Here is a 14,973-nt window from a genome sequence, read left to right on the forward strand (position 1 = left end):
GTGGAGAGGTTACCCAAATAAATTCAACAGTTGGGTACCCAAAAGTCAGTTAACTATGTTAAAGTAAAATGGAACATCTTTTTTTTAACCCTACTAAGTAATGCCTCCTGCCATTTTGTCCCTAACAATGAAACTTTTAGTTTTGCAACAAAGCTAGCTAAACCTGTGTTAGGATATGTTAGCCTTACCGACGCCATCTTGTTCTTAGTTGCCATTTTGTCTTAGGCATCCATCTTGTATAGGAATGGTTTATTCTAGTAGCTTATTATGTAGTGAGAAATATGTAGATGTTATGAATCTTTATATAGCTAGATTGGCCTTGTAAATGTTCCTGGCAATGTGCCTGGAAGCTGTTATCTCTATAAGATGCCCACACGGCCTTGCTTTGGGATGCAATAGAAATACTCCTTTTCACCCAATTATATTTATATTAGTTTTGTTTCTTCAATGTGAAATATGGTGTGAGATGATGTAGTTATGAATACCTCACTTTTTAACCCTATATGCTGTAATTATTGCCTATAAGAAGTGTTGTGTATCTTCTAATAAACAGAACAGATGTTAGACTGATTGCTGCGTGGTCTGATTCCTGTTCTCTGGGATATCCTATCAAATGACCCATTCATATCCAGGTGACAGTGTATGATCCAGGCCAAGTGCTGACTGACACTCTCCCCCCCTGAAAATAACACCTAACAATTCTGGTGTCAGCTCGTGGGATTCACACTGGGTAAGTAGATAAGTGTTTTTTACTCTACTTTTCCCTCTGTGAATCTGAACCTAATTTTTTTTATAATATGTGTTGGTGATATATATATAAAAGGTTAAAGGGGTTCCTGCGGTGGAGGCGCAGGTTTTTGCAGAGGTTCCAGTCCTGCCGGAATTTATAAGTGGCAAAATTGAGTCTTGCTTGGTATTAACCCCTCTAGACAGGTTACATTCCTGCTAGAGCGCAACGGCGCAAAAGTTAGAGTGCATTTGACGGGCGGTTTAGGTCCCCTGTGCAAGAGTCTCGTCTGTGTTGAAGTTTTCCCTATATATTCCTATAATAGAGTTTGAGTTACCTATCACTGGAATTTAATTGGTATTTGGTGCTGCTTTTGCTTGATTGCTTATGCTGATACTGCCATATAGCTGTGCTGTGCTTAGAAAATATTAAGTGATTGTGCATTTTATTATTGCTGCTATTATTGTGTTGTGGAAATGGGGGCTGCTCATAGTACAAATTGTGATAGTAATGCGGAGATTTAGAAATGTAATATTAAGTATAAATCTGTTCAGCATGTACCATCTAGTGCTGGTAAGAATACCTTACATATTACAAACCCGAATCCAGTTAAAGGTGAAACTCCTGTTAAATGGGGCACGAAGAAGGGAGACAGAGCAGGTGGAACACACTGTTGTTGCATCTTTAGTAGCTAAGAAAGGGTTAACAGTTTCTGTTCAGGACAGAAGCAGTGTAGCTAGAGGAATGTCCACTCCAGAGGGAGGGGGACGGGGGGGATTTCACACAGATCACAGCTCTGTAAGTTCAGTGAGGAAGCTGGCTCCTTGGTTCACTAGTGCTGTGGGTGAAGAAGGGGGGCCACTGAGCACACACACCATTTCACATATTCAGAGAACAAAACAAAAAAAACTGTTACAGAAGCTCCGTTTGTAAAACCCTTTCTTTTGTTGTATGTGTGTTTGCAGTAACAAAACGTAGATTCTGTGTATTCTATGTGTAATGAGTGTTGGTCTGTCTGTTCTCACTGTGTCTTGTATGACGTGTAAAAGATTTACTCTAACCCAAAAGATGTGAGGATGTATTATCCTGTTTAAAATTTGTTTGTCTCAATCTGTTGGAAAAATGGCCATTCCTTGCAAATTCGGACACTTTGGACACAGATACATTTTAAATTTGGTGGAAAGTTAATCTTATTGTATTCCTAAATGTCTTTGGTATGCTATGAAATATATGTTTTCTTGAAAGAAAGAGAACGTTAATGTGTTTTCTGTGTCACAAAAAGTTTGATGTATGTTGAAATTGCTTTAGAATAAATGTTGGGAATGAATTTATGGTATGCAAGTTGATAAGAGCTTGTGTGTGTTTATCGCTGTTAAAATGACCTTGGTGCATTTTTCTTTCAGAATGGTAATTATTCAGGCAAGTTTCTTAGCTAAGAAATCGGACGTTGCAATGAGGTATTTTAAAGTGTTATTGTTGTAACTTGATTTAAAGTCATATCTATGTTCTTAATTATTTGTGTTATTAATAGCATTTTTTTTAGTTTTAAGTGATATTTGTTGTATGCAAATAAAGACTGTCCACCTGTTGCGGCATATAAATATATTGTTTTTGCAAGTGAAGTAACTAAGGACTTTGAAAGTGCAATGGTGTGTGTGATTTTTGGTCACGCTCTAGTAAATAGAGAGTTTTTCTGGCATATGATTAATGGGTTAAGTATGTTGTATTTGCAAGAGTTTGTGGAAAAGATAAAATAAGGTAAAAAAAAAACTTGTTCTGCTTCTTTTCTGTATTATGGACTGTATGTCATTAGATATATCTAAAGTATTTGTGTCTGTTTCTGTTGCAAGTAAATTAATTCAGTAGAAGTTTTAATATAAATGGGTATTATTTATGCTGTGATGGCTCTCATTTAAATATGCAGGTTATGATACAGTAAAGAAGTAGAATTTTAAATAAGACAAGTGTCTTAAACATGGCTAGTTTGAAAATGTAATATACATGTTATAAAAGGTTAGTCCTTAAAGGGACAGTACACTGTAAAATAGTTTTTATATTAATGTATTTTCAATGACTTGTTATGCAAGCTGAATAGTATAAAATGTAGGAGAAATTGCATTTGTGAGTTTATTTGTATATATGAAGTAGCTGGTGTTGTGCTTTCAAAACACAGTTTATTGCAATGGGTTGAATTTCGGATAATAAGCATATCTCATTGTGTTCCTTATCTTATATTTGTCTGTAAAACCGGAGCTCAGTGCTTAGACAGAGCAATGGAAAATTGTCATTTTATTTTGCGATCTGTGAGACTAGTAAAAAAAAAAAAAAGAGAAAATATTTAAAGGGGTGCAGGCAAACTGATATAAAATCTGAGATTTCAAAGATATATTTACAGAGAAAGAAAATGAGGTTTATTGTATGCCAATCACTAGTATATTTAACTATGTCAGCAGTTTCAATTTAATTTTTTTTTTTAATTTGGGTAAAATGTCCCTTTAACTAACCTGCACCCCACTGTGAGTGTTTTTTTTTTATGCTGGCTATGTTTGCTTAGGCTATTCAATGGACGTCAGTATACATTTTTATTATAAGTGGCAAAGCTACAGGCTAAATCAGCTGTTTCACACGTCAGGGTAGGTATAAAGGAGCGACTTGTCAAAATTACATATACTCCATCAGGTGAGATGGATCATTAAGAACAATTTAAAAGGGATATTTTTGGACAAACTGTCCTTTTAATCTATTAGTGTAAATTGTTATTATTATTCTTTTGTAGAAAGCTCATTTTGTTGTATACAATTGTTATATTTTGTCAGGGAGCTGCAAAATGGTGAATATCAAATTATATATGAAAAAAATGTTAAATCAAATAATTGTGTATTTATTAAAATCTTGGTTATGTAAAAGTATAGATTGGATTCTAGAGCTTTTCACAAATTATTTGTGCCAAACATGATTTATTTAAAAGTGGGTTTGCACTGTGCATGCAAGCAGGGGCTATATAGAACAGTGTCTGTAACATTATTATCTGATCTTTCCCAGAATATTGTACTTAGGTGTTTGTGTGTTCCTTTGTAAATTTATGGTTAGGGATTTTATTTGTAAATATGCAACTGGAGTTATTATATTAAACTATACTATACTATATTATAAGTGTGATCTCATAGTATTGTGCATGGTAGAATTTGCAGAACCAGGGCATAGACAGTTGTTATAGGATTTTAATTATTTGTAGTGTTTTGCTAGTGCTGTGTTTCAGTGATGTGTAAGTATATGTGTTGAAATTCAGGTTGATTCTGGTTGTTAAAAGTTTGTGCCGGCTGTTAATGTTTTGTTTTGTGGAATGGACAGTTGGTTTTAAGTGTTTTCTCAAAGAATGTTATGTTTTTATTTTTAGTGAATGCGTGTGGAAGGGTGCTGTATGAATGGAACATTGAATATTGAGGTGTATTTGATTTTGCCTGATGTTAAGGATAGTATACTATGGAAACGAACAAAGGGGGAAGTATTGATGAGTATTGATGAGTATTGATGAGTATCTTTATCTTATTTGGGTGATTATTTTAAGTAAGAAAATTAACCTAAAATGTTTTTATTTTTCTATTTTGTTTGTAACACAATATTTGTATTGGCAGGATGAGATCATGAAGCTGTATCCAGAGAGTAAAAACATTAACTGAATTATTTTTGAGTTTTTCATATTTAGGTAAAATCTGTACAGATAAAATTCCATAGTGCACTCTCCAAAAGATTGAAGATTGAATGCAAGTAAACCTTTTAAATAAAGAAATGCCTGGTGCCTAGGTGAAGAAAAGAAAAAAATTAGATAAAAGGCCTTTTGTCAAGTTTGTTTTAACCACCATACTGCAGTAAAAGTTGCTGAACTATCTTTGGATCCATTCTTTGCTTTGCACGCTGGTACCAGGCCCCAGAACTGGACTCTGGGTAATCTATGACTGTTTCCTATGATGTGTGTCTTCAGAACACAAAGACTATCCTTCTCTGGACTGTGCCTTGCCTGTTGAAATTGAGGACCTGTTACGCTGTTACAGAGTCATCCACAGTTAAATTAGGGGAGTATTGTTTTTTTTTTTTTGTTTTGTTTTTTTTTTGTTTTTTTTTCAAAAGAGCTTTATTTAAGTTATAAATAACAATACAGGACATGAATTGAATGTACAAATTATACACCAGAAAATAAGTAAAACATCACCATTGTAGTACATTATACAGGCTCTGAGAGAACACAGCATATACTTCAACATTATTAGTGAAGTGCAACAAGAAAAATAACCATATGCTTTGAGTCAGTGTATTTCCTTTTTGTTCCCATTCTTGACTAGGTAGACCACTCATGGATCTAGTTACTAGGGCTAATAGGAGTAGTACTGGGAACTCAGAACATAAAACAGAAAAATGAGAAACAAGAAGAGCAAAAGGAGCTGGGGGGGGGGGGGAGAACAAAAGAAGCTGGAGGGGGGGGGGGGGAGAGGGAGGAGGGAGTAAAAAGGGAAAAAAGAAAAAAGGAATAGTGACCATGTGAGAGATACGTCTTAAAACTTTTAGGGACATGGTATAGGTTATACTAGGGAGATGATAAATATTAAAATTGGTGCTGGGCGTTAAAAATACATGTGCAACAACATATTGTATCTTGGTGCAGGAATCTTTGTGGGAGTTAAAGATGAAGCAAATAGTTGTATTGTGAGCTATAACCCTGACATGGGGTTAAAAGGATTAGTACTTATGGCTGCTGCCCTGCTAAGATTTTAAGCTGTCCCGCCCACCGCAGGCCTCACGGGGGGGAGGGAGATCACACCTTGAGCAATCTGTCGGATCTAACTTATATGGTTTAAAGCAGCAGTCTCTATAACTATCTCTAATGGTAGTAATCCTCCGGTGCGAATATATAGTAAAAATACAAACAAAAATTGAGCTGCGAGAGAAAATTTGTGTACATGAACCTTACAACACAAAATATCTTATGTAAATTATTTTGAAAAGGCACAACAAACATGCTAAAATATAACCTAACACAGTGCTGGACTTTATCATATATTTGAACTGATGTAGTCTGCTCTAATATGCTTTCCTGCTTGCCAACCAAAGATAACCTCCTATACCCCTAGAGACTTAAAAATAAAACTTAAGGTTAGAGAACTTTGCAAAATAGCTTATTAACATATATAACGGGAACAGGCAATAGTCTTCAATGGGACCAGGCTGGACAAGGGTGTATCGTCCGAGAGGGGCATCTGCAGCTTACCCCTCTCCTACTATTGGGAACCGGTCGTCCCATTGAGAAAGTCTTATGTCCCCACCTGTATTAAATGTAAGTCTCCGCCAACTGAATCCGACCAAATTGTGAGACCCCAGATCTGAGAGCATGGCGGGGATTCTCTTTGTCTTCTTTAGCGCCTGCTGCAAAGTCTCTGAGAAGATGACTGTCTCGACTCCGTGGGTATGCACGGAGCCCTTATGTACAACCTCTTGTTGCAGAGGGGTATCGGCCATGTCACCCAGCTTTGTCTTCATAGTCTCGTCCGGCTTGGAGCTTCCAACTAGTCTGTTGTGCCATCTAGTAAGTGCCGGTGGCTGCGGGTAGTGATCCCTAATGCGAGTCGGAGCTAGTCCTGCTTTCCTGGTAGACTTGCGGTCTGGATTTAATCTAGAGTCCTTTGGTGGATGTGGATCTCCGTGGCAGGGTATGATGCTGTGGCGCCCTGCGTAGTTTTTTCGAGGAGCACTGCTAGGTACTATAGGCGCCATAGAGCCTTCGCCATTTTGGTTGCGGGTTTCAAAGGTTCTTTCTCGCTGACTACTCGATGCATCGGCAGGGCAGAGTTTGTTCAGTAAGTAGTCATACGGCGCCCTGTCGAGCAACCTCTCGAAGATTTTCTCCAGTTTTTCCATGGGTGGTAATAGGTCATGATGCATTTCTGATTCTCCCGTAGTGATCTTTGTTAAAGATGATGTGGAAAGAGAATTGTGCACACTGCCTCCTATTATTGAGTTTCTAAGGTGTTGCCAGATATATAAATCCCAATTGGTTATAGATGATGAAGAGACTCAGTAAGCCAGTATTCTCCGGCAGCACTGATAACCCGGCTCTTCCCGGGGGGAGGGTGGAAACCTGGCAATAGGCCGCCGCCTCAGGCCTTACTCCGAACTGTGTCCCCAATGTCATAAATACAGCAAAATAAGATGATTTTGAGTCTCAGACACCTAGTCTGCGGTGTTATCTATAAACAAGTCTTTGTTCTTGCTGTTTACAGCCAATAATCGGCGGATTATTGAAGATTCTTTTGGAGCTCACAGAGAATGCGTCCTGCTCAGAACGCAGCACGGACACGCCCCCAGGGGGAGTATTGTTTTAACTTGTTTACTTATATTGCTTGTTTTGTATTCTCTTGTAATTGTGTTATTTTTGTTGATCATATTAGTTATACAAAGTCATATAGCTTTGTCTGCAGAAATGTATGCCTTATTTGTATTAGTACACATTGTAGTTTATGTACTTAAACAAAGTAACCCTCTAGATAAGTCTAACTCTAAACCTTGCAGTATTGTAGCCTATTGAATGGCCCACTGAGTATAGAGAATATGTTTGCACCTGTATAGTTTAAAGAAAATGCTGCAATATATCAGAATATTCTAGACCCTTCACCATTGTAGAACAGGGAAGGTTCACCCATGTTTTTGGGAGTAGCATAATTATAGTTATATTGATGGTATATTTTCTACCTACAACGGCTCTTATTGGAGCTGTGTTATGAAAGCAAATGTATTTTTCCCTTTTATTAACTGGTATGGTATCTGCAATTTGAGTTTTGTAAAGGTTTGTCAATGAAAGGAATTATCTTACCATAAGGATGTGTTTACCTTTAAAAGATTTTGTAGTTTTAAATAATGTTATGATTGTATTCTTTCCTCATACATGAGTGCGAGAGAATATAGGTTGCATAAAATAATTAGTAAACTAGTAGTGTTTATAACAGATGAGACTGCTGACTATTAAGATCATAGTTGGAGAATTATAAACATTACATAACATATAGTAGCTTTGCAGAATAAAGCAACACTAGGTTATTTTATTTTTAGTAATTCAAAGAGAAAGTGTGAAGAAATTCATTTTAAAGAAAATATTTTTATTGACTGTTTTACTTTTCATTTTGGTTGCAGGGCAGACCTTAGCAAAAGTTACTTAGCATAGCCATGCATCCTCTTGATGAAGTCTAGCAGTTTTTTACTTGCTTAGTATTCGTGAATTATCATTTAAATTGTATAGAGAAGCTGTGAGTTATTCTCTGTAAAAGTATAATCAATGTATTTAGTTTGTATTAAATATCCCCAATGTTTTCCTGGTTTCAAATGACATAGGGCAAGTTAAGCTATTAAAGGAATTGTGATGCTTACAAAAAGGTGAAAGAAGTTTTATTTGGGCATAATTGTGATTGCATTGGGGTGTGTGCTCATCTTGTGCTGTTTTGTTTCCTTCTTAGACTCCTTCTGACTCGAGTGTCTGCTTGCTATGAGGATCCACTGGCTTTCCTTGTCTACCCCATGAACAAACCATCGGACTTCCAGCATGTACCTGCAGAAGAACACTGGATAAGCACGCCTACTGCAAATAGACTATGGTATTGAAGCAGAGTGTCTGAGGAAGGTGGAGCTCTAAGAGGACAAAGACTGTTTTTAAAAGTCATCAGAGGCCACCCAGAGACACTTGTGCTGAACCCATGTCAGGCTTCACTGTGAAGAATTTACAGAGCAAGAGACTGTCAGAAATATTGGGGGGGGGGGTGCTAGCAATGCAGGCAGAGAAATAAAGATGCAGTGTTGTTTGGGGGTAGATAGGGGGCTGGTTGGGTCTTTGTGCAGATAGACCAGTAGTTTGAGGATGCTGGGAGGTAGACGGAGAGTGTTGGAGAGGTCACCCCTATGTGCAGCGACAAATTGTGCCCTATTGGCCTATAAAATTATAGCAGTAAATGTGAATACATTTCTCTACAGTATTCTCACATAGATTTATGTTATACCGAAGTATTAGGCTAATATTGTTGTTAAAGGATTTACTAATTTGCTGTGCTCTTCTATTTTATGTTATTCTGTTAGAATAAAAGAGTGGTATGTTAGGATATGTTAGCCTTACCGACACCATCTTGTTCTTAGTTGCCATTTTGTCTTAGGCATCCATTTTGTCTAGGAATGGTTTATTCTAGTAGCTTATTATGTAGTGAGAAATATCTAGATGGTATGAATCTTTATATAGCTAGATTGGCCTTGTAAATGTTCCTGGCGATGCGCATGGAAGCCCTTATCTCTATAAGATGCTCACACGGCCTTGCTTTGGGATGCAATAGAAATACTCCTTTTCACCCAATTATATTTATATAAGTTATTATTATTATTATCGGTTATTTGTAGAGCGCCAACAGATTCCGCAGCGCTATTAACAAATGCGGAGTACAACAAAACAATTATAGGGATCAAAAGGGTAAAGGGCCCTGCCAAGAGTTGCACTGTTGCAGTCAGCTCTTGAGAAGGTGATCAACAAACAGCTGGACTCTTAGGCTTACATGGTAAGGGGGTTCAGGGGATAGCAATGGAGGAGAGGAACTAGTATAAAGAAAGGTTAGCGTAGGTTGTATGCATCCCTGAACAGTAGAGTCTTTAGGGAGCACTTGAAGTTTTTAAAACTAGAAGAGAGTCTTGTGGAGCGAGGCAGAGAGTTCCACAAGATGGGAGCCAGTCTGGAGAAGTCCTGTAAATGGGAGTGTGATGAGGTGACAAGAGAGAAGGAGAGTAGGAGGTCATGAGCAGAGCGAAGGGGACGGGAGGGAGAGTATCTGGAGACAAGGTCTGAGATATAGGGGGGAGCAGTGCAGTTGAGGGCTTTGTATGTCAGAATGAGAATTTTGTGTTTGATCCTAGAGGCAAGAGGAAGCCAGTGAAGAGATTGGCAGAGAGGTGCAGCAGATGAAGAGCGACGTGTAAGGAAGATGAGTCTGGCAGAGGCATTCATTATGGATTGTAAAGGAGCTAGGCGGTAGGTGGGGAGACCAGAGAGGACAGAGTATCGTTTCTTCAATGTGAAATATGGTGTGAGATGATGTACTTATGAATACGTCACTTTTTAACTCTATATGCTGTAATTATTGCCTATAAGAAGTGCTGTGCATCTTCTAATAAACAGAACAGATGTTTGACTGATTGCTGCGTGGTCTGATTCCTGTTCTCTGGGATATCCCATCAAATGACCCATTCATTTCCAGGTGACAGTGTATGATCCAGGCCAAGTGCTGACTGACACTCTCCCCCCCTGAAAATAACACCTAACAACCTGTTACATTAATCACAAACACAGTTCACTCTTTACCTTGTGTACAAATGCACTTAAACACAAACTACCATCAAACACACTTACCACAACATTAATGAACAGTTGACTTATAGATTTAAGTAAGACTATATTATTATTATCATCTATTTGTATAGCGCCGCCAAATTCTGTAGCTTATCTACTGTATATATATATATATACAGTATATATACAGTATATATACAGTATATATACAATATATATATATATATATATATATATCTATCTGTTTAAAATAATATGTTTATTCTAACATTATGTGAAATCAACAGTAGGTATAAAAGATATTTATATAAACACACAGACTTGAGGTACACAGAAAATGATGTCACAGACGGGTTGTCCATGCCTATCCCCATATTAGTAGCCAAAAGAATATGTGGTAAAGGTATATGATAGCACCCTTTCTTTTTAAATGTATGTTTGTGATTTAAGATAATAAAAATAATTAAATATGCATAATAATGAAATAAAATGACATTACCATGAGTTAACAGTAAATCGTCTATTAAAGTATATGGGATATATAATATTTAGATTAGTGAATTTATAATAATAATGAATAGCTAAATGTGTTTAGCAGTACTTTTATAGAGGTCTCATTTACTATTTGGCATGCAATATGCAGGCACACACAACATGCATGTTATAATGCATACATTTACTCTATATAAATTGTATATATTTTAAAAAAGATTAATATTTTGTTTATTTTGTAATATATCAAAGGTGCAGAAGATTTTTAATTTTAATTTTTTGGATATTTGTATGCTAGATATATTTCTGTAGCATTTTAGTATGTGCCCCACTATATATAGTAACATCACTCTTTATAAGGTTGCTATGTTCAACTGAGTCTATAAAATAGGATAATGTTTGATCAATAAAATCAGTTCTAGTTCATATGTGACTTTGCCTCTGTTACTGCAATAATTATAGTAACAAAGTTAACATACCTAAATATATTTCTTACAGAAGATTCCATTTCAATCTTCAGATAACACAAAGAACGTTTTTATTACATATTTGTGTTTATCTGTTCTAGAAAATAACATGGGTAATTAAAGGGACACTGAACCCAAAAATTTTGTTTTATAATTCAGAAAGAGCATGCAATTTTAAGCAACTTTCTAATTTACTCCTATTATCAATTTTTCTTTGTTCTCTTGCTATCTTTATTTGAAAAAGAAGGCATCTATGCTTTTTTTGGGTTCAGTACTCTGGACAGCAATTTTTTTTTTTAACCTTTTATTTTTTATTGAGGTTCTCTGAAGGCAAACAAAGGGTAACCATCAACTGGTAAAAGAACAAACATTTACAAAACAAATTACAAGTCAAATACAGTCAGATTTGCCTACAAAACTTTGGACCCACTAAACGTCACAAGAGGCCACTTTTGGACCACTCAAGAAAGCAGTGCATGCGTATTCATAGTGGGATATCTTTAACAAAGGGAGGCCACTCTTGGGACTCCGCTGAAGAACCAACTTTTGATTTTATGTGATCTATCTATAGATATATTACGTAATGAAGCTCTATTATAGTTATGAGTATAAGATGCTGGGATTGTTAATAAGAGCTGTAGGAATATAAATGTAAAATAATGGTATAAACAGGAATTATAATTGATTGTGGGAGTGAAGGGACACTTCTAATCCATCAATTTAAGCAACATCATAAAGGCCATGTAGAACTCACTATTGTAAATAGTATAGGCGATATACACACTGAGGTCAGCTATTGTTATTTGTCGAAAAAACATACAAAAACATAATATTGCTGGCAAGGGAAGACAGTAGTCTCTCCTTATGTAATAGGGGCAGAGTGTAGATAATGTTAACCCCACGCATAAAGGGCAAAGATTATATGACTCAGGGTTAGCATAAACTTAGGTTTAGTAGGTAGGTAATTAATTAACAAGGCTAAAAAAAGTAACTTCCAGGATTGTTCTTGGGTCTCCCACCAGAGAGTGTGTCACATGATGTTACAAATTAACTTTTACTGCAAAGCAGCTAGTAGGTGGGAATTACTTAGGTATCTCTCCATATGCCACCTTGGTATTAACCTAAGTAAGGTTTTAATCCTGCTATCTCGGCCGCAGACAGCATAGGTTGGTCTAAGAGAGCTAGGAGATATAGGTGAAAGACATAGTTACACAGTAAATACCAATCCAACTTTAAACAAAATACCCCCCTTCTATAACATCCTGCATTGTATATATAACAGTATAACGATACAGACCCATCCTAGGAGTAATTACACCCCAATTATATACATTAACTGAAATAGGAGAAGTGATGCAGACAAACAATAGCGGCTTGGGTAATAGTAAAATGCAGAGGGACTGTCATAAACTTTCAATATGTAGTTAGGTGCATATAGAGTACAGGTAGGACCTAACTAAGTGAACAATCAGGGTGTAATACAGGCTAAAGGCATCATATAAACAAAAAAACCCTAAAGTCCCAGTCCATAGTAACATACAATGCAGCTTGAAATATGAGTCACACAAACATCCGGCAGATGAGCCACCATTAAAGTCACATAATAATAATCAGGGTGTAATACAGGCCAACGGCATTATATAAGCAAAAAGCCCTTAAAGTGAATGTCTCACAAACATCCGGCTGATGAGCCATCATTAAAGTCATATCAGTTTTCAACCTAACCAATGAATAAACATGGCTGATTAAAGTCTGTTTGCAGGACGTCTAGGTCACTATCAAACCTGCAGTGTCGATCATATCTCAGATCCCCTTGTATGTAGGCCTAGCCGATCCCAGACTTCCTCCATTCTGATATATCCTCCGGCTGTTTTGTGAGGGGGGAATGTACCGGATTATGCCTCCAGCAAGTAGTGCATATCCTTTTCAAGGCAAGAATCCTCGGTATTTTCAATCCATAGGGCCCAAGTCGTTGGCCCGCTATCATTGGGGTCAGAAATGCTGTACTGTCCGGCTGACGATTTCGAAACTGAGGCTTTCCGGAGGAATCTGCAGACAGAGCCAGCCTGTTTTTCAGCACACCACTGTTAAGTATAGGGCTCCTCTGGACTGCCTCGTATAGGTTATCGATGTAGCTGGGACCCGTTGCAATCGGCTCCTGGGCAGAAGTCAGCGTGCACATCGGCTCCTGTTCAGAAGGTGGGTTTAGTGAAAAACACTCGCCAATGAGCTTATGGAGTCTCCGATAGTGATCATCAAGCAGCGCAAGTATTGTGGATTCTAAGGCCTTTCCGTCCATGGTTATTTCATTTGAGTGTGTGGCGGTGGGTTTTAATAAATGTGAATACTGTTGCGCAGTAAAACAAAGTGCCCCCTTCTAAATATAAGGTCCTGTAAGTGCTCCTTCGAGCAACTATCCTATTGTAGGATGTCGTAACCCCAGAGTTTGGGGGGGGGTAATTTCGTGGCAGCCCCAGATCTATGCTTCAGACTCAACACAGGGTCGCTTCTTAGGATCCACGCGGCTAATTATAAGAATGGCTGACAAGTCTGTGAGAAATCTTGGAACACATCTTTCCCATAGAGCATAGGCAGAAACACGGTCAAATCCTCAATATTGAGCATATATCAGTTCCCAGCTAGTCAAATGTCCTCTGATGAGTAGAAAATAGCAGTATTTCTGAAGAAAACTTATATTAAAACCCTCATAGACCGGGAGCTTCACAGAGACGCATCTTGCCGCTATGAGAGTAGGCTCCACCCCCCTGGACAGCAATTTTTTATTGGTGGATGAATTTATCCACCAATCAGCAAGGACAACCCAGGTTGTTCACCAAAAATGGGCCGGCATCTAAAATTACATTCTTGCATTTTAAATAAAGATACCAAGAGAATGAAGAAAATTTGATAATAGGAGTAAATTAGAAAGTTGTTTAAAATTTTATGCTCAATCTGAATCATGAAAGAAAAATTTTGGGTACAGTGTCCCTTTAACCCCTTAATGACCGGAACATTTTTCAATTTTCTTACCCTTAATGACAATAGCTATTTTTACATTTCTGTGGTGTTTGTGTTCAGCTGTAATTTTCCTCTTACTCATTTACTGTACCCACACATATTATATACCGTTTTTCTTGCCATTAAATGGACTTTCTAAATATACCATTATTTTCATTATATCTTATAATTTACTATAAAAATTTTTATAAAATATGAGGAAAAAATGGAAAAAACACACTTTTTCTAACTTTGACCCCCAAAATCTGTTACACATCTACAACCACTAAAAAACACCCATGCTAAAAAGTTTCTAAATTTTGTCCTGAGTTTAGAAATACCCAATGTTTACATGTTCTTTGCTTTTTTTGTAAGTTATAGGGCCATAAATACAAGTAGCACTTTGCTATTTCTAAACCACTTTTTTTTCAAAATTAGCGCTAGTTACATTGGAACACTGATATCTGTCAGGAATACCTGAATATCCCTTGACATGTATATATTTTTTTTTAGAAGACATCCCAAAGTATTGATCTAGGCCCATTTTGGTATATTTCATGCCACCGTTTCACCGCCAAATGCGATCAAATTAAAAAAAATGTTCACTTTTTCACACATTTTGTCACAAACTTTAGGTTTCCCACTGAAATTATTTACAAACAGCTTCTGCAATTATGGCACAAATGGTTGTAAATGCTTCTCTGGGATCGCCTTTGTTCAGAAATAGCAGACTTATATGGCTTTGGGGTTGCTTTTTGGTAATTAGAAGGCCGCTAAATGCCGCTGCGCACCACACGTGTTTTATGCCCAGCAGTGAAGGGGTTAATTAGGGAGCATGTAGGGAGCTTGTAGGGTTAATTTTAGCTTTAGTTTAGTGTAGTAGACAACTCCAAGTATTGATCTAGGCCAATTTTGGTATATTTCAT

This window comes from Bombina bombina, chromosome 4 (assembly GCF_027579735.1).
Source record: "Bombina bombina isolate aBomBom1 chromosome 4, aBomBom1.pri, whole genome shotgun sequence".
In the NCBI taxonomy this organism is placed as follows: domain Eukaryota; kingdom Metazoa; phylum Chordata; class Amphibia; order Anura; family Bombinatoridae; genus Bombina; species Bombina bombina.